The sequence below is a fragment of the Hyla sarda genome, chromosome 2, assembly GCF_029499605.1.
Source record: "Hyla sarda isolate aHylSar1 chromosome 2, aHylSar1.hap1, whole genome shotgun sequence".
In the NCBI taxonomy this organism is placed as follows: Eukaryota; Metazoa; Chordata; class Amphibia; order Anura; family Hylidae; genus Hyla; species Hyla sarda.
Genome location: NC_079190.1, coordinates 383698778 through 383724866, shown reverse-complemented (window position 1 = coordinate 383724866; position 26089 = coordinate 383698778). Strand labels below are relative to the sequence as shown.

At 47.6% G+C, this 26089-nt stretch overlaps 1 long non-coding RNA gene across 1 annotated transcript in view; it reads left to right on the top strand.

Moving 5' to 3' along the window:
• Positions 1 to 26089, top strand: part of LOC130356688 (uncharacterized) — a 214754-nt gene that overhangs the window by 82947 nt on the left and 105718 nt on the right. The window lies entirely within an intron of this gene.

The window sequence follows — 26089 nt, the reverse complement described above, 5'->3', positions numbered from 1 at the left end:
GAGCCATCAGGGTCATGACGAGACGTTTCGGGGGACCTCCCCCTTACTCATGCGTGAGTTATTAAGTTGCCCCTAAGCCTTCTTTTTTCTAAACTAAATAACCCTAATTCTGATAATCTTTCCGGGTACTTTAGTCCCCAGTATTTAACCCCTTAAGGACCACAGGTTTTTCCGTTTTTGCACTTTCGTTTTTTCCTCCTCACCTTTTAAAAATCATAACCCTTTCAATTTTGCACCTAAAAATCCATATGATGGCTTATTTTTTGCGCCACCAATTCTACTTTGCAGTGACATCAGTCATTTTACCCAAAAATCTACGGCGAAACGGAAAGAAAAATACCATTTTGTAACTTTTGGGGGCTTCCGTTTTTACGCAGTACATTTTTTTGTAAAAATGACACCTTATCTTTATTCTGTAGGTCCATACGATTAAAATGATACCCTACTTATATAGGTTTGATTTTGTCGTACTTCTGGAAAAAATCATAACTACATGCATGAAAAGTTATACGTTTAAAATTGTCATCTTCTGACCCCTATAACTTTTTTATTTTTCTGCATATCGGCCGGTATGAGTGCTCATTTTTTGCGCTGTGATCTGAAGTTTTTATTGGTACCATTTTTGTATTGATTGGACTTTTTGATCGCTTTTTATTAATTTTTTCATGATATAAAAAGTGACCAAAAATACGCTATTTTGGACTTTGGAATTTTTTTGTGCGTACGCCATTGACCATGCAGTTTAATTAATGATTTTGTTTTATAGTTTGGACATTTACGCACACGGCGATAACACATATGTTTATTTTTATTTTTATTTACATGGTTTTTTTTTTTTTAAACTTTTTTTTTTTACACTTTTTTTGCAAAGTTATAGCCCCCATAGGGGTCTATAACATTGCATACACTGATTGCCAGCACTGTTCACTGCAAAGCCATAGCTTTGCATTGATCAGTGTTATCGGCGGTCGATTGCTCAAGCCTAGATCTCAGGCTTGGAGCAATCAATCGCCGATCGGAAGCGCCGGAGGAAGGTAAGTGACCCTCCGCTCACGTCCTAGCTGATCGTGACACCGCATTTTCACTGCGGGGGTCCCGATCAGCCCCACTTAGCAGCCGGGAAGCTTTTACTGCCTTGTGCTATTAGCCCCAGGTCCCGGCTTCAGTTACATGCCGGGGCCGACCCGATATGACATGCGGTCACTGCGTGACCCTGCATTATATCATGGGAGCTGGCCAAGGACGTAACGTCCGTGGTCGTTAAAGGGTCAAGTCGAAACGCGTCAGAGTTTCATTTATGGTTTAATCTATACTTTTCACTGTTATTTTAACAAGTTTCCATTAAAGATAAAGATTTTACCTCCGAGGAGCCAGATGTTCACCCTTTTCCTTCAGTATTGATTACCTCTCCTGGAGACTCGGCTCCAGTGTATGTGTTTGGGCTTCCATGAGAGAGTTGTGCTGCTGCAATACAGGACTGTTCTACATGAGTCTGTGAGCTGATTTTTTTCTTATACATCTATCTTGAGCCCATGATGTTAAGTTATAATAGAGTGTAATATTCTTCTATATTACTTCTGTGTGCTTCTTTGTCCAGTTTTCATGCACAGGCCCACACCCGGAAGTGCTGCAGTGCAAGTCTTTATTTTTTACTGTTGACTCTGACCTTTCCCAGCATTCCATGTGGCCAGAGGCAATATGTCGTAAGTCAAAATAAGAACTTGAAATATGTGAAAGGTCACATAACCTGTTGCACCATCACAGCCCCATGCTTTTGTCAAAGGGAAGTTGTGGCTTAAAAATTTCTATGTAATCTGTGTGTGGGAAAGGGTGGAAGACATCACTGATAAAGGGGGTTTATTATTTGCTCGACTTTGCAAATTCTTCTTCTGGATCAATGCTGACATCATGGTATGATAGAAAACTGCTGATACAAACATTTTCAGAATGGAAAACTCAGAAATAAAAACTCAGCTATCATATATTGCCATCACATTGCAAAGGGTTTATGCTCCTGTATTTCCTCTTACAGTATGGTTTCTACATTCTAGCAGCTCGTGACTGTGGGAGGTAAATAAAAGTGTGTATAGTGTACATGAATTATGCCACCTTTTTATGCATTGTAGACACATATACACCCCGCCTGATAAGGGTCTTTGGTAAAAAGTATTGTTTAAAATGTGATGCCATGAAATGTATGCCAAGTTTTTGGTGCACATTTTTGGTATAAAAGTAGGTCAACTAATAATTGGAAGTAGACTGGACAGTCTAAACACGAGTTATAAATCTGGTGCATTCCTAAATCCTCTAAGTTTACACTGTTTAAAGAGTACCTCTCATGATCTTGTTAAATTTAATAATCCTCCCAGAACACAGCCGCACATCCACAATTTTATTTTGATCTACTTGATTCTCAGCATAAATTCAAACACTAACAGGTTGTTAGTATACATTTTGATCAAAAAGTACAAGCCCACTCGCCACATAAAGGCCACCTATTTAGAGTGGGTCCCTAACCCAACATTTGCGTAGCGCCGGGCGGTGGCCACCACCACTATAACACCATGCCCACAGGGGGAACGACCCAGTGGCCAGGCAGCTCCACTGCTGCCCAACCAAGCCCCTGGCTCCGGGCCACACCACCCCACAGACAAAGCATCACAGTAACAATGACCGCCTCAGTGCAACCACACCAATGTGAATACCTACCAAGTGCTCCCTGCCAGAGGGCTGGGAGAATGCTAGGAGGAAACCCATATGCAGTCTCCTGCTAATTAAAAACACCTGGGCCGAATGGGTGGAGTGGAGTGCTGGCTATGAAAGAGGGGACAGACTGCAAATGTAAAACAAAACTAGAGAAAAAGAAACACAGCCGCACATCCACAATTCGTGGGGCTGCCTGGCCACTGGGGTCACTCCGCCTGTGGGCATGGTGTTGAGGTGGTGGTGGCAACTGCCCGGCACTACGCCAAATAAATTGCCTGGACGTGGCAAGTGGGCTTGTACTTTTTGATCAAAATGTATATGTTACGCCGAGCGCTCGCCACATTCTCGCTACTGCAGCGCCCCGGTCAGATCCACTGACCGGGTGCGCTGCGATACCGCCTCCAGCCGGGATGCGATTCGCGATGCGGGTGGCGCCCGCTCGCGATGCGCACTCCGGCTCCCGTACCTGACTCGCTCTCCGTCGGTCCTGTCCCGGCGCGCGCGGCCCCGCTCCCTAGGGCGCGCGCGCGCCGGGTCTCTGCGATTTAAAGGGCCACTGCGCCACTGATTGGCGCAGTTGTTCTAATTAGTGTGTTCACCTGTGCACTCCCTATGTATACCTCACTTCCCCTGCACTCCCTCGCCGGATCTTGTTGCCATCGTGCCAGTGAAAGCGTTTCCCAGTGTGTTCCTAGCCTGTGTTCCAGACCTCCTGCCGTTGCCCCTGACTACGATCCTTGCTGCATGCCCCGACCTTCTGCTACGTCCGACCTTGCTCTTGTCTACTCCCTTGTACCGCGCCTATCTTCAGCAGTCAGAGAGGTTGAGCCGTTGCTAGTGGATACGACCTGGTTGCTACCGCCGCTGCAAGACCATCCCGCTTTGCGGCGGGCTCTGGTGAAAACCAGTAGCAGCTTAGAACCGGTCCACTAGCACGGTCCACGCCAATCCCTCTCTGGCACAGAGGATCCACCTCCTGCCAGCCGAATCGTGACAGTAGATCCGGCCATGGATCCCGCTGAAGTTCCACTGCCAGTTGTCGCCGACCTCACCACTGTGGTCGCCCAGCAGTCGCAACAGATAGCGCAACAAGGCCACCATCTGTCTCAACTGACCGTGATGCTACAGCAGCTACTACCACAGCTTCAGCAATCATCTCCTCCGCCAGCTCCTGCACCTCCTCCGCAGCGAGTGGCCGCTTCCGGCCTACGACTTTCCTTGCCGGATAAATTTGATGGGGACTCTAAGTTTTGCCGTGGCTTTCTTTCGCAATGTTCCCTGCACTTGGAGATGATGTCGGACCAGTTTCCTACTGAAAGGTCTAAGGTGGCTTTCGTAGTCAGCCTTCTGTCTGGGAAAGCTCTGTCATGGGCCACACCGCTCTGGGACCGCAATGACCCCGTCACTGCCTCTGTACACTCCTTCTTCTCGGAAATTCGAAGTGTCTTTGAGGAACCTGCCCGAGCCTCTTCTGCTGAGACTGCCCTGCTGAACCTGGTCCAGGGTAATTCTTCCGTTGGCGAGTACGCCATCCAATTCCGTACTCTTGCTTCCGAATTATCCTGGAATAATGAGGCTGTTACGCCTAGCGCTCCGGGTCCCCGCTCCTCCCCGGAGCGCTCACGGCGCCTTTCTCCCTGCAGCTCCCCGGTCAGCGCTGACCGGGAGCGCTGCCCTGTCATGGCCGTTGGGGATGCGATTCGCACAGCGGGACGCGCCCGCTCGCGAATCGCATCCCAGGTCACTTACCCGTTCCCGTCTCCTGCGGTCATGTGCTGGCGCGCGCGGCTCCGCTCTCTAGGGCGCGCGCGCGCCAGCTCCCTGAGACTTAAAGGGCCAGTGCACCAATGATTGGTGCCTGGCCCAATTAGCTTAATTGGTTCCCATCTGTTTCCTGGCTATATCTAGTCTACTCCCTTGCACTTCCTTGCCGGATCTTGTTGCCCTAGAGCCTAGTGAAAGCGTTTTTGTGTGTTTATACCCTGTGTACCAGAACTTTGCTATCTCCCCTGACTACGAACCTTGCCGCCTGCCCCCGACCTTCTGCTACGTCCGACTTTGCTTCTGCCTACTCCCTTGTACCTCGCCTATCTTCAGCAGCCAGAGAGGTGAGCCGTTGCTAGTGGATACGACCTGGTCACTACCGCCGCAGCAAGACCATCCCGCTTTGCGGCGGGCTCTGGTGAAAACCTGTAGTGTCTTAGAACCGGTCCACTAGCACGGTCCTCGCTATCCCTCTCTGGCACAGAGGATCCACCTCCTGCCAGCCGGCATCGTGACAGTAGATCCGGCCATGGATCCCGCTGAAGTTCCTCTGCCTGTTGTCGCCGACCTCCCCACACTGGTCGCCCAGCAAGCCCGACAGATTGCCCAACAAGATCACCAGCTGTCGTACTTGACCACCATGACTCAGCAACTCCAGTCTCAGCTACAGCAGATTCAGTCTCAGCTACAGCAGCAGCAACCATCTCCTCCGCCAGCTCCTGCACCTCTTCCGCAGCGAGTGGCCACTCCTAGCCTCCGCCTGTCTTTGCCGGACAAATTTAATGGGGACTCTAAGTTTTGCCGTGGCTTTCTTTCCCAATGTTCCCTGCATCTGGAGATGATGTCGGATCAGTTTCCTACTGAAAGATCTAAGGTGGCTTTCGTAGTCAGCCTTCTGTCTGGAAAAGCCCTGTCATGGGCCACACCGCTCTGGGACCGTGATGACCCCGTCACTGCCTCTGTACACTCCTTCTTCTCGGAAATTCGAAGTGTCTTTGAGGAACCTGCCCGAGCCTCTTCTGCTGAGACTGCCCTGCTGAACCTGGTCCAGGGTAATTCCTCCGTTGGCGAGTACGCCATACAATTCCGTACTCTTGCTTCTGAACTTTCCTGGAATAATGAGGCTCTCTGCGCGACCTTTAAAAAAGGCCTATCCAGCAACATTAAAGATGTTCTGGCCGCACGAGAGACTCCTGCTAGCCTGCATGAACTCATTCATCTAGCCACTCGCATTGACATGCGTTTTTCTGAGAGGCATCAAGAGCTCCGCCAGGAAAAAGACTTAGATCTCTGGCCACCTCTCCCACAGTCTCCACTGCAATCTGCGCCTAGGCCTCCCGCCGAGGAGGCCATGCAAGTGGATCGGTCTCGCCTGACCCTGGAAGAGAGGAATCGCCGTAAGGAAGAGAATCTTTGTTTGTACTGTGCCAGTACTGAACATTTTCTGGTGGATTGCCCAATCCGTCCTCCACGTCTGGGAAACGCACGCTCACACTCAGCTCTCGTGGGTGTGGCGTCTCTTGATGCCAAGTCGGCTTCTCCACGTCTCACGGTACCTGTTCGGATTTCCACTTCAGCCAGCTCTCCCCTCTCAGCCGTGGCCTGTCTGGACTCTGGAGCTTCTGGGAATTTTATTCGGGAGTCCTTTGTGAATAAATTCCATATTCCGGTGACCCGTCTTGTCAAGCCACTCCGCATCTCCGCGGTCAACGGAGCCAGGTTGGACTGTACCATACGTTTCCGCACGGAGCCCCTTCTTATGAGCATCGGATCTCATCACGAGAGGATTGAACTTTTGGTCCTCCCCAATTGCACCTCGGAAATTCTCCTTGGACTTCCCTGGCTTCAACTTCATTCCCCAACCCTGGATTGGTCCACTGGGGAGATCAAGAGTTGGGGGTCCTCTTGTGCCAAGAACTGTCTAAAACCGGTTCCCAGTAACCCTTGCCGTAACTCTGTGGTTCCTCCTGTATCCGGTCCCCCTAAGGTCATTAAGGACTCTGCCTGCCACAGGAAATGCCCCTCCCCCCCTCCCAGGCAAGCTTCTGTGTCCCCTCATGGCCCTCGTCCTGGTGTCACACTGCCCCGTGCCAGGTCTCGCCCTCTGCCCTCTCTCCCCATTCCTACTCCTGCGGTTCTGCCTGCCGTTGAGGAATCCCTCCTTCCTTTCCCGGTGTCCTCATCCCAGGGGAGGCAGTTACCCGATAAAGAGAAGGGGAGACCTAAGGGGGGGGGGGTACTGTTACGCCTAGCGCTCCGGGTCCCCGCTCCTCCCCGGAGCGCTCACGGCGCCTTTCTCCCTGCAGCTCCCCGGTCAGCGCTGACCGGGAGCGCTGCCCTGTCATGGCCGTTGGGGATGCGATTCGCACAGCGGGACGCGCCCGCTCGCGAATCGCATCCCAGGTCACTTACCCGTTCCCGTCTCCTGCGGTCATGTGCTGGCGCGCGCGGCTCCGCTCTCTAGGGCGCGCGCGCGCCAGCTCCCTGAGACTTAAAGGGCCAGTGCACCAATGATTGGTGCCTGGCCCAATTAGCTTAATTGGTTCCCATCTGTTTCCTGGCTATATCTAGTCTACTCCCTTGCACTTCCTTGCCGGATCTTGTTGCCCTAGAGCCTAGTGAAAGCGTTTTTGTGTGTTTATACCCTGTGTACCAGAACTTTGCTATCTCCCCTGACTACGAACCTTGCCGCCTGCCCCCGACCTTCTGCTACGTCCGACTTTGCTTCTGCCTACTCCCTTGTACCTCGCCTATCTTCAGCAGCCAGAGAGGTGAGCCGTTGCTAGTGGATACGACCTGGTCACTACCGCCGCAGCAAGACCATCCCGCTTTGCGGCGGGCTCTGGTGAAAACCTGTAGTGTCTTAGAACCGGTCCACTAGCACGGTCCTCGCTATCCCTCTCTGGCACAGAGGATCCACCTCCTGCCAGCCGGCATCGTGACAGAGGCCCTCTGCGCGACCTTTAAAAAAGGCCTATCCAGCAACATTAAAGATGTTCTGGCCGCACGAGAAATTCCTGCTAACCTGCATGAACTCATTCATCTTGCCACTCGCATTGACATGCGTTTTTCCGAAAGGCGTCAGGAGCTCCGCCAGGATATGGATTTTGTTCGCACGAGGCGTTTTTTCTCCCCGGCTCCTCTCTCCTCTGGTCCTCTGCAATCCGTTCCTGTGCCTCCCGCCGTGGAGGCTATGCAACTTGACCGGTCTCGCTTGACACCTCAAGAGAGGACACGACGCCGCATGGAGAATCTTTGCCTGTACTGTGCCGATACCGAACACTTCCTGAAGGATTGTCCTATCCGTCCTCCCCGCCTGGAAAGACGTACGCTGACTCCGCACAAGGGTGAGACAGTTCTTGATGTCAACTCTGCTTCTCCACGCCTTACTGTGCCTGTGCGGATATCTGCCTCTACCTTCTCCTTCTCTACTAAGGCCTTCTTGGATTCCGGATCTGCAGGAAATTTTATTTTGGCCTCTCTCATCAACAGGTTCAACATCCCAGTGACCAGTCTCGCCAGACCCCTCTACATCAATTGTGTTAACAATGAAAGATTGGACTGTGCCGTGCGTTACCGCACGGAACCCCTCCTAATGTGCATCGGACCTCATCACGAAAAAATTGAGTTTTTGGTCCTCTCCAATTGCACTTCCGAAATTCTCCTTGGACTACCGTGGCTTCAACGCCATTCCCCAACCCTTGATTGGTCCACAGGAGAGATCAAGAGCTGGGGTACTTCTTGTTTCAAGGACTGTTTAAAACCGGTTCCCAGTACTCCCTGCCGTGAACCTGTGGTTCCCCCTGTAACCGGTCTCCCTAAGGCTTATATGGACTATGCTGACGTATTTTGCAAAAAGCAAGCTGAGACTTTACCTCCTCACAGGCCTTTTGACTGTCCTATTGACCTCCTCCCGGGCACTACTCCACCCCGGGGCAGAATTTATCCTCTGTCCGCCCCAGAGACTCTTGCTATGTCTGAATACATCCAGGAAAATTTAAAAAAGGGGTTTATCCGCAAATCCTCTTCTCCCGCCGGAGCTGGATTTTTCTTTGTGTCCAAAAAAGATGGCTCCCTACGTCCTTGCATTGATTACCGCGGACTTAATAAAATCACGGTAAAGAACCGCTACCCCCTTCCTCTTATCTCTGAACTCTTTGATTGCCTTCAAGGTGCCCACATCTTTTCCAAACTGGACTTAAGAGGTGCATATAATCTCATCCGCATCAGGGAGGGGGACGAATGGAAAACTGCATTTAACACCAGAGATGGACACTTTGAGTATCTGGTCATGCCCTTTGGCCTGTGCAACGCCCCTGCCGTCTTCCAAGACTTTGTTAATGAAATTTTTCGTGATCTCTTATATTCCTGTGTTGTTGTGTATCTGGACGATATTCTGATTTTTTTCTGCCAACTTAGAAGAACATCGCCAGCATGTCCGCATGGTTCTTCAGAGACTTCGAGACAATCAACTTTATGCCAAAATGAAGAAATGTCTGTTTGAATGTCAATCTCTTTCTTTCCTAGGATACTTGGTCTCTGGCCAGGGACTACAAATGGACCCAGATAAACTCTCTGCCGTCTTAGATTGGCCACGCCCCTCCGGACTCCGTGCTATCCAACGTTTTTTGGGGTTCGCCAATTATTACAGACAATTCATTCCACATTTTTCCACTATTGTGGCTCCTATCGTGGCTTTAACCAAGAAGAATGCCAATCCTAAGTCCTGGTCTCCCCAAGCGGAAGACGCATTTAAACGGCTCAAGTCTGCCTTTTCTTCTGCTCCCGTGCTCTCCAGACCTGACCCATCTAAACCCTTCCTATTGGAGGTTGATGCCTCCTCAGTGGGAGCTGGAGCGGTCCTTCTACAAAAAAATTCTTCCGGGCATGCTGTTACTTGTGGTTTTTTTTCTAGGACCTTCTCTCCGGCGGAGAGGAACTACTCCATCGGGGATCGAGAACTACTGGCCATTAAATTGGCACTTGAGGAATGGAGGCATCTGCTGGAGGGATCAAAATTTCCAGTTATCATTTACACCGACCACAAGAATCTCTCCTATCTCCAGTCTGCCCAACGGCTGAATCCTCGCCAGGCCAGGTGGTCTTTGTTCTTTGCCCGTTTTAACTTTGAAATTCATTTTCGCCCTGCCGACAAGAACATTAGGGCCGATGCTCTCTCTCGTTCCTCGGATGCTTCGGAAGTAGAGGTCTCTCCGCAACACATCATTCCTCCTGACTGTCTGATCTCCACTTCTCCAGCCTCCATCAGGCAAACTCCTCCAGGGAAGACCTTCGTTTCTCCACGCCAACGTCTCGGGATTCTCAAATGGGGTCACTCCTCCCACCTCGCTGGCCATGCGGGCATCAAAAAGTCTTTGCAACTCATCTCTCGCTTCTATTGGTGGCCGACTCTGGAGACGGATGTTGTTGATTTTGTGCGGGCCTGTACTGTCTGTGCCCGGGATAAGACTCCTCGCCAGAGGCCTGCTGGTCTCCTTCATCCTCTGCCTGTCCCCGAACAGCCTTGGTCTCTGATTGGTATGGACTTTATTACAGACTTACCCCCATCCCGTGGCAACACTGTTGTTTGGGTGGTCGTTGATCGATTTTCCAAGATGGCACATTTTATTCCTCTTCCTGGTCTTCCTTCAGCGCCTCAGTTGGCAAAACAATTTTTTGTACACATTTTTCGTCTTCACGGTTTGCCCACGCAGATCGTCTCGGATAGAGGCGTCCAATTCGTGTCAAAATTCTGGAGGGCTCTCTGTAAACAACTCAAGATTAAATTAAACTTCTCTTCTGCTTATCATCCTCAATCCAATGGGCAAGTAGAAAGAATTAACCAGGTCCTGGGTGACTATTTACGGCATTTTGTTTCCTCCCGCCAGGATGACTGGGCAGATCTTCTACCTTGGGCCGAATTCTCGTACAACTTTAGAGTCTCTGAATCTTCTGCTAAATCCCCATTTTTCGTGGTGTACGGCCGTCACCCTCTTCCCCCCCTCCCTATTCCCTTGTCCTCTGGTTTGCCCGCTGTAGATGAAGTGACTCGTGATCTTTCCACCATATGGAAAGAGACCCAAAATTCTCTTTTACAGGCTTCATCTCGCATGAAAAAGTTTGCCGATAAGAAAAGAAGAGCTCCCCCCATCTTTGCTCCCGGAGACAAGGTATGGCTCTCCGCTAAATATGTCCGCTTTCGTGTCCCCAGTTACAAACTGGGACCACGCTATCTTGGTCCTTTCAAAGTCTTGTGCCAGATTAATCCTGTCTCTTACAAACTCCTTCTTCCTCCTTCTCTTCGTATTCCTAATGCCTTTCATGTCTCTCTTCTTAAACCACTCATCATCAACCGTTTCTCTCCCAAACTTGTTTCTCCCACTCCTGTTTCCGGTTCCTCTGACATCTTCTCCGTAAAGGAGATACTGGCCTCCAAGACGGTCAGAGGGAAAAAATTTTTTTTGGTCGATTGGGAGGGCTGTGGTCCTGAAGAGAGATCCTGGGAACCTGAGGACAACATCCTAGACAAAAGTCTGGTCCTCAGTTTCTCAGGCTCCAAGAAGAGGGGGAGACCCAAGGGGGGGGGTACTGTTACGCCGAGCGCTCCGGGTCCCCGCTCCTCCCCGGAGCGCTCGCCACATTCTCGCTACTGCAGCGCCCCGGTCAGATCCACGGCCCGGGTGCGCTGCGATACCGCCTCCAGCCGGGATGCGATTCGCGATGCGGGTGGCGCCCGCTCGCGATGCGCACCACGGCTCCCGTACCTGACTCGCTCTCCGTCGGTCCTGTCCCGGCGCGCGCGGCCCCGCTCCCTAGGGCGCGCGCGCGCCGGGTCTCTGCGATTTAAAGGGCCACTGCGCCACTGATTGGCGCAGTTGTTCTAATTAGTGTGTTCACCTGTGCACTCCCTATGTATACCTCACTTCCCCTGCACTCCCTCGCCGGATCTTGTTGCCATCGTGCCAGTGAAAGCGTTTCCCAGTGTGTTCCTAGCCTGTGTTCCAGACCTCCTGCCGTTGCCCCTGACTACGATCCTTGCTGCCTGCCCCGACCTTCTGCTACGTCCGACCTTGCTCTTGTCTACTCCCTTGTACCGCGCCTATCTTCAGCAGTCAGAGAGGTTGAGCCGTTGCTAGTGGATACGACCTGGTTGCTACTGCCGCTGCAAGACCATCCCGCTTTGCGGCGGGCTCTGGTGAAAACCAGTAGCAGCTTAGAACCGGTCCACTAGCACGGTCCACGCCAATCCCTCTCTGGCACAGAGGATCCACCTCCTGCCAGCCGAATCGTGACAGTATACTAACAACCTGTTAGTGTTTGACTTTGTGCTGAGAAGTAGATCAAAATACAAATTGTGGATGTGCGGCTGTGTTTCTTTATCTCTATTTTTGGTTTACAATTGTGGTCTCTCCCAGTTCACTGCCCCCATCATGATAAACATCTGCCTTTATGTTTATTATTTTTTAGTTTTTTACCTTGATATTGCTCTGTATTTCCTGCTTAGTCTTAGTCAGATTCACAGACTGGGATGGGGCGTTACCCAGCAGGCGTGACATCATCTGCAGCCATACAGGGGAGAACTTCTTCCATCACTCTGCTACACACAGCACAGAGCAGTTCAGTGTGTGAGATGAGCTGTGATCGGTTAATGCTGCACACACTCCCCCCCCCCCCCCCTCAGCATTTCCTGATTATGAACTTTTGCCAGGCCAGCAGAAGTCCAAAGTCTGTGCAAGAAAGGGGGGGGGGGGGGGGGGCACCTAGTGGCAGCTTTTTTAAACACAAAAACATGGAAAACTTCATTTTTTTTTCTTTTAAACAAAGTACATTAGAAAGATTTTTTACTAACCATAAGGAGTGCAATAGCGCAATAGCAAAAACATTTTTTATGAGAATGCCCATTTAACAATAAGTAAATTTTTATCTCTTTTGCTGTTACCAAAACAGTTCATTTGTCAGCTAAACATCACTACTATATTCTCTACACAGGTGTCAGTTGTTGGGTGACATAGTAAAGGCCCATCCACCAGGAAAAATTCTGTTTGAAAACAATGGGAGGCTGTTCCACCGGAATTTCCAAAGCTGAATTTTTACTCTGCATTCCCCTCAAGAATTTTGTTGTGTGAACAGGCCCTGATGCTCTAGTTAGGTTCAACTCTAGATAGAAATAATTTATATAACTGCAGCTGGCAGTAATGTGTCACAATACCTACATAATAATAATAATACCATTTAACTGCATACATTACTTTAGCCATATATCATATTGTGTAATACTTTATTGGCCAGCATAGTTGGGAACTAAATGCAGAGCTTTAGATTTGATGACTGAATATTTTAATATGTGCAGCTTCCATATGCCACCAAATATTATCTCACGATGGAACACCCACATCTTATTATTGAAATTATACTTGTTTCTGTGAATCACAATTCTAAGGAACTTTGACATATCTGAAGGGTGAATGGAAGCAAAATATAGGTCCTGTTCAGTCTATATCATTAGAAAATACTCCTAGGCTGTATAGGTGGCTCATCTTGGCAAACCATTTTAAATGGGCACTGTCAGAATATTAAAAAAAATTATATGTTGAATGGCGTCACGCCATGCCCCCTCCATTCATGTCTATGGGAGGGGGCGTGGCGGTCATCACCCCCCCCCCCCATAGACATGAATGGAGGGGGCATGGCGTGACATCACGAGGGGACGTGGCGTGACGTCACGTCTCCAGTGCCGGAAACTAAGAGGTTTCCGAGACTGGGGATGCAGCTCCGCATAGAATGCGTGTGCTGCACGGAGATCGCAGGGGGTCCCAATGGTGTGCCCCAGTGATCAGACATCTTATGCCCTATTCTTTGGATAGGGGATAAGATGTATTTGGCCAGAATACCCCTTTAACTTTCTAATATAGCTGTAACCATGGCAAGAGCTCAAGGTGCTGACAGATTAGGGGGCACCAAAAAGGCACTTTGCCTTGGCCAGTGTTACGCCTAGCGCTCCGGGTCCCCGCTCCTCCCCGGAGCGCTCACGGCGCCTTTCTCCCTGCAGCTCCCCGGTCAGCGCTGACCGGGAGCGCTGCCCTGTCATGGCCGTTGGGGATGCGATTCGCACAGCGGGACGCGCCCGCTCGCGAGTCGCATCCCAGGTCACTTACCCGTTCCCGTCTCCTGCGGTCATGTGCTGGCGCGCGCGGCTCCGCTCTCTAGGGCGCGCGCGCGCCAGCTCCCTGAGACTTAAAGGGCCAGTGCACCAATGATTGGTGCCTGGCCCAATTAGCTTAATTGGTTCCCATCTGTTTCCTGGCTATATCTAGTCTCCTCCCTTGCACTCCCTTGCCGGATCTTGTTGCCCTAGAGCCTAGTGAAAGCGTTTTTGTGTGTTTATACCCTGTGTACCAGAACTTTGCTATCTCCCCTGACTACGAACCTTGCCGCCTGCCCCCGACCTTCTGCTACGTCCGACTTTGCTTCTGCCTACTCCCTTGTACCTCGCCTATCTTCAGCAGCCAGAGAGGTGAGCCGTTGCTAGTGGATACGACCTGGTCACTACCGCCGCAGCAAGACCATCCCGCTTTGCGGCGGGCTCTGGTGATAACCTGTAGTGTCTTAGAACCGGTCCACTAGCACGGTCCTCGCTATCCCTCTCTGGCACAGAGGATCCACCTCCTGCCAGCCGGCATCGTGACAGTAGATCCGGCCATGGATCCCGCTGAAGTTCCTCTGCCTGTTGTCGCCGACCTCCCCACACTGGTCGCCCAGCAAGCCCGACAGATTGCCCAACAAGATCACCAGCTGTCGTACTTGACCACCATGACTCAGCAACTCCAGTCGCAGCTACAGCAGATTCAGTCTCAGCTACAGCAGCAGCAACCATCTCCTCCGCCAGCTCCTGCACCTCTTCCGCAGCGAGTGGCCACTCCTAGCCTCCGCCTGTCTTTGCCGGACAAATTTAATGGGGACTCTAAGTTTTGCCGTGGCTTTCTTTCCCAATGTTCCCTGCATCTGGAGATGATGTCGGATCAGTTTCCTACTGAAAGGTCTAAGGTGGCTTTCGTAGTCAGCCTTCTGTCTGGAAAAGCCCTGTCATGGGCCACACCGCTCTGGGACCGTGATGACCCCGTCACTGCCTCTGTACACTCCTTCTTCTCGGAAATTCGAAGTGTCTTTGAGGAACCTGCCCGAGCCTCTTCTGCTGAGACTGCCCTGCTGAACCTGGTCCAGGGTAATTCCTCCGTTGGCGAGTACGCCATACAATTCCGTACTCTTGCTTCTGAACTTTCCTGGAATAATGAGGCTCTCTGCGCGACCTTTAAAAAAGGCCTATCCAGCAACATTAAAGATGTTCTGGCCGCACGAGAGACTCCTGCTAGCCTGCATGAACTCATTCATCTAGCCACTCGCATTGACATGCGTTTTTCTGAGAGGCATCAAGAGCTCCGCCAGGAAAAAGACTTAGATCTCTGGCCACCTCTCCCACAGTCTCCACTGCAATCTGCGCCTAGGCCTCCCGCCGAGGAGGCCATGCAAGTGGATCGGTCTCGCCTGACCCTGGAAGAGAGGAATCGCCGTAAGGAAGAGAATCTTTGTTTGTACTGTGCCAGTACTGAACATTTTCTGGTGGATTGCCCAATCCGTCCTCCACGTCTGGGAAACGCACGCTCACACTCAGCTCTCGTGGGTGTGGCGTCTCTTGATGCCAAGTCGGCTTCTCCACGTCTCACGGTACCTGTTCGGATTTCCACTTCAGCCAGCTCTCCCCTCTCAGCCGTGGCCTGTCTGGACTCTGGAGCTTCTGGGAATTTTATTCGGGAGTCCTTTGTGAATAAATTCCATATTCCGGTGACCCGTCTTGTCAAGCCACTCCGCATCTCCGCGGTCAACGGAGCCAGGTTGGACTGTACCATACGTTTCCGCACGGAGCCCCTTCTTATGAGCATCGGATCTCATCACGAGAGGATTGAACTTTTGGTCCTCCCCAATTGCACCTCGGAAATTCTCCTTGGACTTCCCTGGCTTCAACTTCATTCCCCAACCCTGGATTGGTCCACTGGGGAGATCAAGAGTTGGGGGTCCTCTTGTGCCAAGAACTGTCTAAAACCGGTTCCCAGTAACCCTTGCCGTAACTCTGTGGTTCCTCCTGTATCCGGTCCCCCTAAGGTCATTAAGGACTCTGCCTGCCACAGGAAATGCCCCTCCCCCCCTCCCAGGCAAGCTTCTGTGTCCCCTCATGGCCCTCGTCCTGGTGTCACACTGCCCCGTGCCAGGTCTCGCCCTCTGCCCTCTCTCCCCATTCCTACTCCTGCGGTTCTGCCTGCCGTTGAGGAATCCCTCCTTCCTTTCCCGGTGTCCTCATCCCAGGGGAGGCAGTTACCCGATAAAGAGAAGGGGAGACCTAAGGGGGGGGGTACTGTTACGCCTAGCGCTCCGGGTCCCCGCTCCTCCCCGGAGCGCTCACGGCGCCTTTCTCCCTGCAGCTCCCCGGTCAGCGCTGACCGGGAGCGCTGCCCTGTCATGGCCGTTGGGGATGCGATTCGCACAGCGGGACGCGCCCGCTCGCGAGTCGCATCCCAGGTCACTTACCCGTTCCCGTCTCCTGCGGTCATGTGCTGGCGCGCGCGGCTCCGCTCTCTAGGGCGCGCGCGCGCCAGCTCCCTGAGACTTAAAGGGCCAGTGCACCAATGATTGGTGCCTGGCCCAATTAGCTTAATTGGTTCCCATCTGTTTCCTGGCTATATCTAGTCTCCTCCCTTGCACTCCCTTGCCGGATCTTGTTGCCCTAGAGCCTAGTGAAAGCGTTTTTGTGTGTTTATACCCTGTGTACCAGAACTTTGCTATCTCCCCTGACTACGAACCTTGCCGCCTGCCCCCGACCTTCTGCTACGTCCGACTTTGCTTCTGCCTACTCCCTTGTACCTCGCCTATCTTCAGCAGCCAGAGAGGTGAGCCGTTGCTAGTGGATACGACCTGGTCACTACCGCCGCAGCAAGACCATCCCGCTTTGCGGCGGGCTCTGGTGATAACCTGTAGTGTCTTAGAACCGGTCCACTAGCACGGTCCTCGCTATCCCTCTCTGGCACAGAGGATCCACCTCCTGCCAGCCGGCATCGTGACAGCCAGGTTATTTGGATACAGGGTCATGGCAATAAACTGATACTTTTCACTGGGTGAAAGCCAAGTTATAGCACTGCTCCAGTTCATGCAATATACTGAGCAAATGCCAAGGATGCTCAGGTGAAAGCTTATCTTCCCAAGAACGAAAGGATTAGGCATTTAGGCTGTGTTTACACGATGGAATGTCCATGCGGAATTCTACAGGAATATTCTGCATGGACATTTCACTGCAGCATTGAATTCAATAGGATTCTGCTGCACTGCAGACACGGAAATCTCGATCTAGCGTCCGCAAAAAGAATAGACATCACTATTCTTTTTGCAAATTTAGCTTGGAAATGCATTGCCATCTATGAGATGTCCCATTTCCGAGCAGTGTTGTCTTCGGTAAGTGGGATGTCGGGGGGTGTGTTCTTGCTTCTGTCCTTCCTATCTTCTGACGTCCGAGGCGAATCTTTTCTTCCTGTTTCTTCCATGGCTCAGCGACAAATCTGCGGCCTCTTCCGGCGCATGCGCAGGTAGTTTTTTTTTTTTTTACCAATAAAGTTTTTTTGTCTAATTGACAAACTGTCTGCACATTCGCGAGTACGCAAGTGCTACGCTAATAGCGTAGCATATGTTAGGTCTACGCCAATAGCGTAGCTTCGCGCAAGTGCAGACAAATTGTCAATTAGACAAAAAAACTTTATTGGTTAAAAAAAATAAAAAATACCTGCGCATGCGCCGGAAGAGGCCGCAGATTCGTCGCTGAGCCACAGAAGAAACAGGAAGAAAAGATTTGCCTCGGACGTCAGAAGATCCCACTTACCGAACACAACATGGCGGAGGCCAAGGTGCACAGCAACCCACTGGAAGAAAAAGGGGCCAGCTTCCGGATCTTCACAAAAGGTAAGAAAATATATATATACATAATCACAACACACATAGAAAAACACATACTTATACACACATAACACACAAACATAATAACAAAAAACAGTATAAGCAAGGGAGAACCCCTTTAAGTATCTACAGGTTTGTAGCCTCTGAATGTAATCTAGAAAGTATGGTACTCATTTACTAAATAAGAATGGCACACCACGGATGAGTGGTTTACTGCTACATTATTGTGTGATGATAAACAGAGTGGAGGATTCATTTATGGGACTTTTTTTTTTTTTTAGCAATGGAAAACAGCAGTCAAAAAGGGAAACTCCTTTAGCTTACAGTATAGAGATTGCACAATTGTTTTAAGTGCAAATTCAAAAGGATTGATAATTTCTGTATTTCCATTCTACAGTGTAGCAGTTCACATGTTTCGCTCCTCAGAGCTTCATCAGAGGTCTGGGCTAATCAGCCATTAGCCCAGACCTCTGATGAGGCTCTGAGGAGCGAAACATGTCAGGGGTTCATTTTTATCATCTGTTGTTTGGACAGCCAAAAATGGTGATATATGAGAAAAGGTAGATTTTCTATGTCTATGGGCCGTGAGCCCAAGTGATAGTAAATAGAGTGATATTACATAGCTATCAGTGACTGATTTTTTTGTTATTCCAGTACTGTTTCTAAAAACGTTTTAGGGTGTAGATATAAAGAAAGAGTATTAATAATCCCTGGTTAAGGATCTTGTGTTGTTCACAGCTGGAAACATACCCGTTTCTTCACTGGGGTATTTTTTGTTATCAACTAAACATAGTTCTAAACATTTTGGAGTTTTGCAGCGTATTTTAGATGTATTTTTTGTTGAAATCTTAATGTATTTTTTCATAAAAATTTTTGGATTTTATATATTTTTTGACTCTATTCTTTATATTTGTTTTCTATTTTGCATACTTTGGAACAGCACTCGGTGTGCAGTTGGTTGTTGTCCGTGTTTCTGTGAGCTGTTTGCTGTTTCAGTGTTTTACATTTTTTTTATGTACATGCTGTACACTACATTTATTATGCATTTTAGGCCCTTTTTTTTTACTGTGCTTGACAAAGGGGCATGGCTTTGGCAAAAAAAAATAAATAAATAAGGGAAGCAGCATAGCGAAAACGCATTTGGGGTTTGGAGGTGAAAGATGTTCTGTAGGGTGCATACTTATGTATCGCACATATGTACTTCAGCATTGTCTTTATTTTTTCTGTTCTCTTGTATCAGCAGTGGCAGCCACAGTTCCTTCTGTGGAACCACATTAGTACGTGTTGTATCCCTGTGCATTTGGCACATTCCAATTGCGGTTATATTCTTATTAGTACTTTGCACTTTATTCGAGTTACCATTTAAATGTTATTCATATTGGCAATACATGTCCTTATATATACCTGCATAATTATGTGATATTTCTACCATTCTCTCACCCCCTGCTTTTCTGCCTCAGTATTCTCTTATACCCACCTATTGTATGTTTTTTTTTAAATCTGTTTTTATTAATTTATGTAATATAATAAAGATTGATTATATTGTGAAATGTGATTGTTTTATTATGGTCTACAGTGTTGGTGTTGATGTTTGTGATCGGCCATATGATTTAGGCTCTCAGATATATACACTTTTGGGTAATTAAAAAGGGAGTGTAACGGAAAAATAAACACTATACAGATAAAATGGTGTTGCAAGGTTCTGGCAAGGTAAGCCAACTAATAGTTGAAACTTTGATCAGACAGTATAAAGATGCATCAATTTTATCCACCAGCCTGAGCCACTTTGATAAGTCTGGCACATTCTTTAGCTGGCCTTACAAATAAGATAATGGTAGGCTGAAATGACCAAATTTACTGACTATTGTCTGTAAATGAACCCACATTCGTGATGTCTAACAGCAGACTTACGTCCACCAAAAGTGGAATCAGTGTTGAGCTTTTATTGGTCAACTGCTACAGAAAAAACAAAACAATGTTTGGTATGATCTCCTGAATTTGGACCATCATCTGTCACTGTGCCCAAATGCAAGTGGCGGTCCAATAATAGGTCATATGACAGATCCAACTATGTGTCAGGGTTTTCATTGTAAACAGAATAGTGTGAACAGGGCCATAGAAAGATGTATACCATATTTTTCGCCATATAGGACGCTCCGGCATATAAGACGCACCCAATTTTAAAGGAGGAAAATCTAGAATACAATGTAAAATATAGGACAGTGATCTTCAACCAGCGGACCTCCAGATGTTGCAAAACTACAACTCCCAGCATGACCGGACAGCCGTTGGCTGTCCGGGCATGCCAGGAATTGTAATTTTGCAACATCTGGAGGTCCGCAGGTTGAAGACCACTGGTATAGGAGGTAATACTCACGTGTTCCCACCGCTCCGGACCCGTCACTGCTGCCCTGGATGTCGCCCTCCATCGCTGTCGCCGCCTCCCCGGGGTGTCCCTGTCGCTCCGGAACGTCTCTGCTGCCCGGTATCCTCGCTCTCCATCGCCGCCATCACGACGCTACGCAGGCCGCTCCTATTGGATAACAGGACGGCGTGCGCGACGACATGATGACGATGAAGGAGAGCGCCGGCCATGCAGGGGATCCCGGCACGGAGCAAACACCGAGGAGGCAGGTAAGGTCCCTCCCGGTGCAGCCGGGTTAGTGTCACTTTCACTTCAGACGCGGTGGTCAGCTTTGATCGCCGCATCTGAAGGGTTAATACAGGGCATCACCGCGATCGGTGATGTCCTGTATTAGCCGCGGGTCCCGGCCGTTGATGGCCGCAGGGACCGCCGCGATAGGACAGGTTTTAATGTGTATTCGCCGTATAAGATGCACCAACTTTTCCCCCCCAGTTTTGAGGAAGAAAAAGTGCGTCTTATATGGCGAAAAATAGGGTAATTAATTTATACAATGATCAAACTTTATTTACTGTACATAATACTGGTTACTCTTTAGAATGGTTATGCAGGAAAATGTTTTAGTGCCCAGGCTGTGTGATAACATAATAAAATCCTGTACTTACCTCCATTGCTTCCCGTAGCTTCCAGTATTACAGTGCTTGGTCTTCTGAACTTTGCTTGCCGGAGTTGCAGGCAATACGTCAGTAGCTCAGCCAATCACTAGCTGAGATGGGACAGCGCTATGGCAAGTGATTGGCTGTGCAGCAATGTGCCTTATTGCCAACAGCTCCAGAAGTGAAGTTCCGAAGAGAATGGGTGCTGTGATACCGGAAACTATGGGGGAGCAAGGTAGGTTAGTAAGATATAAGATATTTTTATGATATCATACGGCCTGGCCTTTTTTTATTATTTTTTTAAATATTTTTTTTTTTTGGGGGATTTCCCCTTTACGAGAACATCTGTCTTCTCACCTAAAATGGCTGTGACAGTAAATACCACACAAATCTATTCTGGCATGTCTTTCCTTATAACTGTGTATTGTGCAGTTCCTTTGTTTTTCCTCCCTGAAATATATATATATATATATATATATATATATATATATATATATATATATATCTTGACTACTGGGTGCTATCATCTCCATTGTTAAAGTGGTTTTGTATGTCCCTAAATTTTTTTTTTTTACATGGACTTCAACCAAAAGTGACGCTTGTTTATCGCCATCTCCTCTCTGGTGTAGCCCTAGGAGATAAAGGTTAATAAGTGCTGGAGTAGACACATGACAGATACCATTGTATGTGTCGCAATAATAATTTACAATCTTTTTATTTGAAGCATGTCACACATTTTTTCCGGAGGACTGATGAGTAACCTATTTACCTTTTCACCCATGCAATGACATCCTGTCTCTAAATGATATGTTCTTATTGTGACAGCGTTCATTCTGAACCACTGAAAAATATAGTGCTGCAGGCATCCATATGTTTACAGTAGTGCTCTGCTACACAAATGATGACTGCTATATGATGCCACCTGACTGATTCTCATAGAAAAGGCATTACATTATGTCTCATGTCCCAGAAGGGAAGATTCAGTTTCAGTAAAACAAGGTCCGGGACGCTGGGGATTTTCCTAGTTAAATTGCTTTGATGTACAGGTTTAACCTGTACATTTACAGTAATTTCCCCTCATCCCATAAACCCCCTATTATTTCATACTTGCCACACTCTGGGTATTTCTACAATTAATTTGTATCAGGGTAGGGAGGAAAAAAATGAAGAAGCATATACTCACCTGCCACTGATCCTCCACCATTGTCATTTTAATTGCGCTAGTCCCTGCTGTCATCATTGATAGGCTGAGTGGGCATTTTGAAAGAATTGAGAACAAGAAGCAGTAACAGCAGAGAGTGTCATTGGCGGAGGATCAGCTGCAGGTGAGTACCTGCTTTATCAATTTAAGTGTAAAAACTCTTCTCTGCAGTGCTCCCATTTAAGGGCTTTTGAGTCTCAGCGCAATCTTATTTGCTTTGCTCGGCTGCAATGCAGCATGACTAATGCCAATATCCCCATGTAGCCCCAGCCTTAAAGGCGTACTGCAGTCTTACACACTTTTCCACTATCCGCAGAGACCCCTCGCAATCTCCCGTACTGGGACCCAGCATTGCCACGGCTCTGTGCGCTAAGGCGCGTGCTGTTGACCTCACTGAGCTTGATGACACGCCCCCTCCATACAGCTCTACGAGAGAGGCAGGGATGCACGAATGCTGCATCTCTGCCTCTTCCATAGAGATACATGGAGGGGGCATGGCAGAACCAGGTCCCCGGACAGGAGATCCCAGCATTCGGACCCCCCCCGCGCGATCAGACACTTATCCTGTGGATAGGGGATAAGCGTCTAGAGCTGAAGATCTCTTTTAAGAGCTTGTCCGGAAATACAAATATTGTTTAAAAGTGGTAATAAAAAAAGGTTGCTCGCCTCAATGATGGTTTGCTGCTGCATTAGTAGAAGCTGTAGGTTGAACCGAAGAACTGGCATTTGTCCCTCATGCCAAATGTATTATGGGCATTGTCAACATTCATAAAAACTGCAGTACTTTGAGTATAGCCAGGTTAAGTCCGCTCACAGCACGGAACCCACGTCTGGTCAGAACATTTGGAACACAATACTTTACACAGTACAAGAAATGGCTCCTGCTTTCAGCAGAAAAAAAAAATATATTTTCTTTATTTTTCCATCCATTTTTCCAGCACAAACAGCACATATTCAAACAACAACAGACCACAACAGGTCTGTTGCGGTTTACATTTGTGCTGTTTTTAATATGGAAAAATAAAAAATAAAAGTTTTTTTCTGCTGAAAGCTAGAACCATACTTGTATCAAGTAAGATGCAAATATACTTAGAGGAGGGCAGCAAAGGCAGTATTTTATCAGCTAAGGACCAGCCCTGATGCAGATGTTCCTTTATACACGCACACATTTTATTTATATCATGTGTCTGTCTTGTACCTTTGCATTATGTTATTATTTTAATATTAATATACAGCTTTTGTAGGCTTATTGTCCTATATAAAATGTACCTGGATTGAACAAATGTCCTCCTATAAAATGAAATTTTACAATATTTTATAATAGTAGAACAAACAGAAAGAATCAGCTCACTGCCATTAGATGTGATCCACAGAAAAATATGAAGTACAGTGGGGCAAAAAAAGTATTTGGTCAGCCACCAATTGTGCAAGTTCTCCCACTTAAAAAGATGAGAGAGGCCTGTAATTTTCATCATAGGTATACCTCAACTATGAGAGACAGAATGAGAAAAAAAAATCCATAAAATCACATTGTCTGATTTTTAAAAAATGTATATGCAAATTATGGTGGAAAATAAGTATTTGGTCAATAAAAAAAGTTAATCTCAATACTTTGTTATATACCCTTTGTTGGCAATGACAGAGGTCAAACGTTTTCTGTAAGTCTTCACAAGGTTTTCACACACTGTTGCTGGTATTTTGGCCCATTCTACCATGCAGATCTCCTCTAGAGCAGTGAGGATTTGGGGCTGTTACAGGGTAACACGGACTTTCAACTCCCTCCAAAGGTTTTCTATGGGGTTGAGATCTAGAGACTGGCTAGGCCACTCCAGGACCTTGAAATGCTTCTTATGAAGCCACTCTTTTGTTTCCCGGGCGGTGAGTTTGGGATCATGTCATGCTGAAAGACCCAGCCACGTTTCATCTTCAATGCCCTTGCAGATGGAAGGAGGTTTTCACTCAAAATCTCACGATACATGGCCCCATTCATTCTTTCCTTTACATGGATCAGTCATCCTGGTCCCTTAGCAGAAAAACAGCCCCAAAGCATGATGCTTCTACCCCCATGATTCACAGTAGGTATGTTGTTCTTTGGATGCAACTCAGCATTCTTTCTCTTACAAACACGACAAGTTGAGTTTTTACCACAAATTTCTACTTTGGTTTCATCTGACCATATGACATTCTCCCAATATTCTTCTGGATCATCCAAATGCTCTCTAGCAAACTTCAGACGGGCCCGGACATGTACTGGCTTAAGCAGGGGGACACGTCTGGAGCTGCATGATTTGAGTCCCTGGCGGCGTAGTGTGTTACTGATGGTAGCCTTTGTCACTTTGGTCCCAGCTCTCTGCAGGTCATTCACTAGGCCCCTCCATGTGGTTCTTGTCTTTTTGCTCAACATTCTTATGATCATTTTGACACCACGGGGTGAGCTCTCGCGTGTAGCCCCAGATCGAGGGAGATTTTCAGTGGTCTTGTATGTCTTCCATTTTCTAGTAATTGCTCCCACAGTTGATTTGTTCACACTAAGCTGCTTGCCTATTGCAGATTCAGTCTTCCCAGCCTGGTGCAGATATACAATTTTGTTTCTGGTGTCTTTCGACAGCTCTTTGGTATTGGTCATAGTGGAGTTTGGAGTGTGACTGTTTGAGATTGTGGACAGATGTCTTTTATACTGATTAGTTCAAACAGGTCCATTAATACAGGTAAAGAAGAAGTTACAGGTCTGTGAGAGCCATAAATCTTACTTATTTTCCACCATAATTTGCAAATAAATTCTTTAAAAATCAGACAATAAGATTTTATGGATTTTTTTCTCATTATGTCTCTCATAGTTGAGGTATACCTATGATGAAAATTACGAGCCTCTCTAATCTTTTTAAATGGAGAACTTGCACAATTGGAGGCTGACTAAATATGTTTTTTGCCCCACTGTATATGACCAGAGCATGTGAAACCCCAGTCACGACTACAGATATGGAAATGAGAGAAATAACTAGCTCCCTCTTGGGGTCGTAGGGCGTATGCATACGCCCTGTATCCCCGATCCTTAAGGACTCAGGGCGTACCTGCACGCCCTGGTTCAGGTTAACGGGTTTAAACCGTTCTTCTCACCGGTGGAGAACGGGTTAAACATGGTGGGTACCAGTTGCTACGGGCAACCGGGACCCACCTTTAATGCCGGACACGGCCGATCGGGCCGATGCCCGGCATTAACCCTTGAGACGCCGTAATCAAAGTTGATCACGGCGTCTAAAGTGAAAGTAAAAGAATCCCAGCAGCTCAACGGAGCTGATCGGGACTATCGCGACAAAATCATGAAGTCCCGATCAGCTTACCGGACGACGGGAGGGTCCTCACCTGCCTCTCCATCGTCCGACCGGTGATCTACTTCTCCATGCCTGCGCAGCCCTTCCCTATTAAAAGTGTAAATCACCCCCCTTTTCCCATTTTTTAAATAAAATAATGTAATGAAGAATAAAAATAATCACATGTGGTACCGCCACGTGCGTTAATGTCCGATCTATTAAAATATAGAGCTAGCTAAACCACATGATCGATGGCGTACACGTAAAAAAAATACCAAAGTCCATAATTGTGCATTTTTGGTCACTTCATATACCATAAAAATATTAATAAAAAGCAATCAAAAAGTCCCTTCAAAACAAAAATGGTACCGATAAAAACTACAGACAAGAGCACAAAAATTAACCCTGACACCACCCCGTACATGGAAAAATAAAAAGTTATAGGGGTCAGAAGATAGCAATTTTAAACATACTAATTTTGGTGTATGTAGTTTATAATTTTTTAAAGTATTAAAATAAAACCTATATAAATTGGATATTCTTGTAACCGTATGGACCTACAGAATAATGATAAGGTGTCATTTTTACTGAAAAGTGAACTGCGTAGAAACGGGAGCCCCCCAAATTTACAAAATGGTGTTTCTTTTTTTCGTTTCACCCCACAAATAATTTTTTTTTGTTTCGCCGCAGGTTATATTATAAAATAAGTGTTCATTACAAAGTACAATTGTTGACGCAAAAAACAAGCTCTTATATGGGTCTGTAGGTGTTATGATTTTTAGAAGGGGAGGAGGAAAAAAACGAAACTGCACAAACGAAAATTCTCTTTTAGGTGAAAGAGCCCCTAAGGGGTAAAAGCTGTGCTGTGTATTATGAATAAGAACTTTAACAATTCAAAATGCATCGGTGTTTCATTTGAATATTTTTTTTATAATTATGAAGAAAGAAAAAGGTTCATATTTTAACTTCTCTGAACTAAGGAATCCTCTCTCTGTATTTTATAATAGTCAGATTTTGTTTTGGGGTGGGTAAAAGTAGAAAGTAATGTGAAAAAAGCTGAAAGTGCCTTGTTTACTTTTTAACCCTAATATGATTC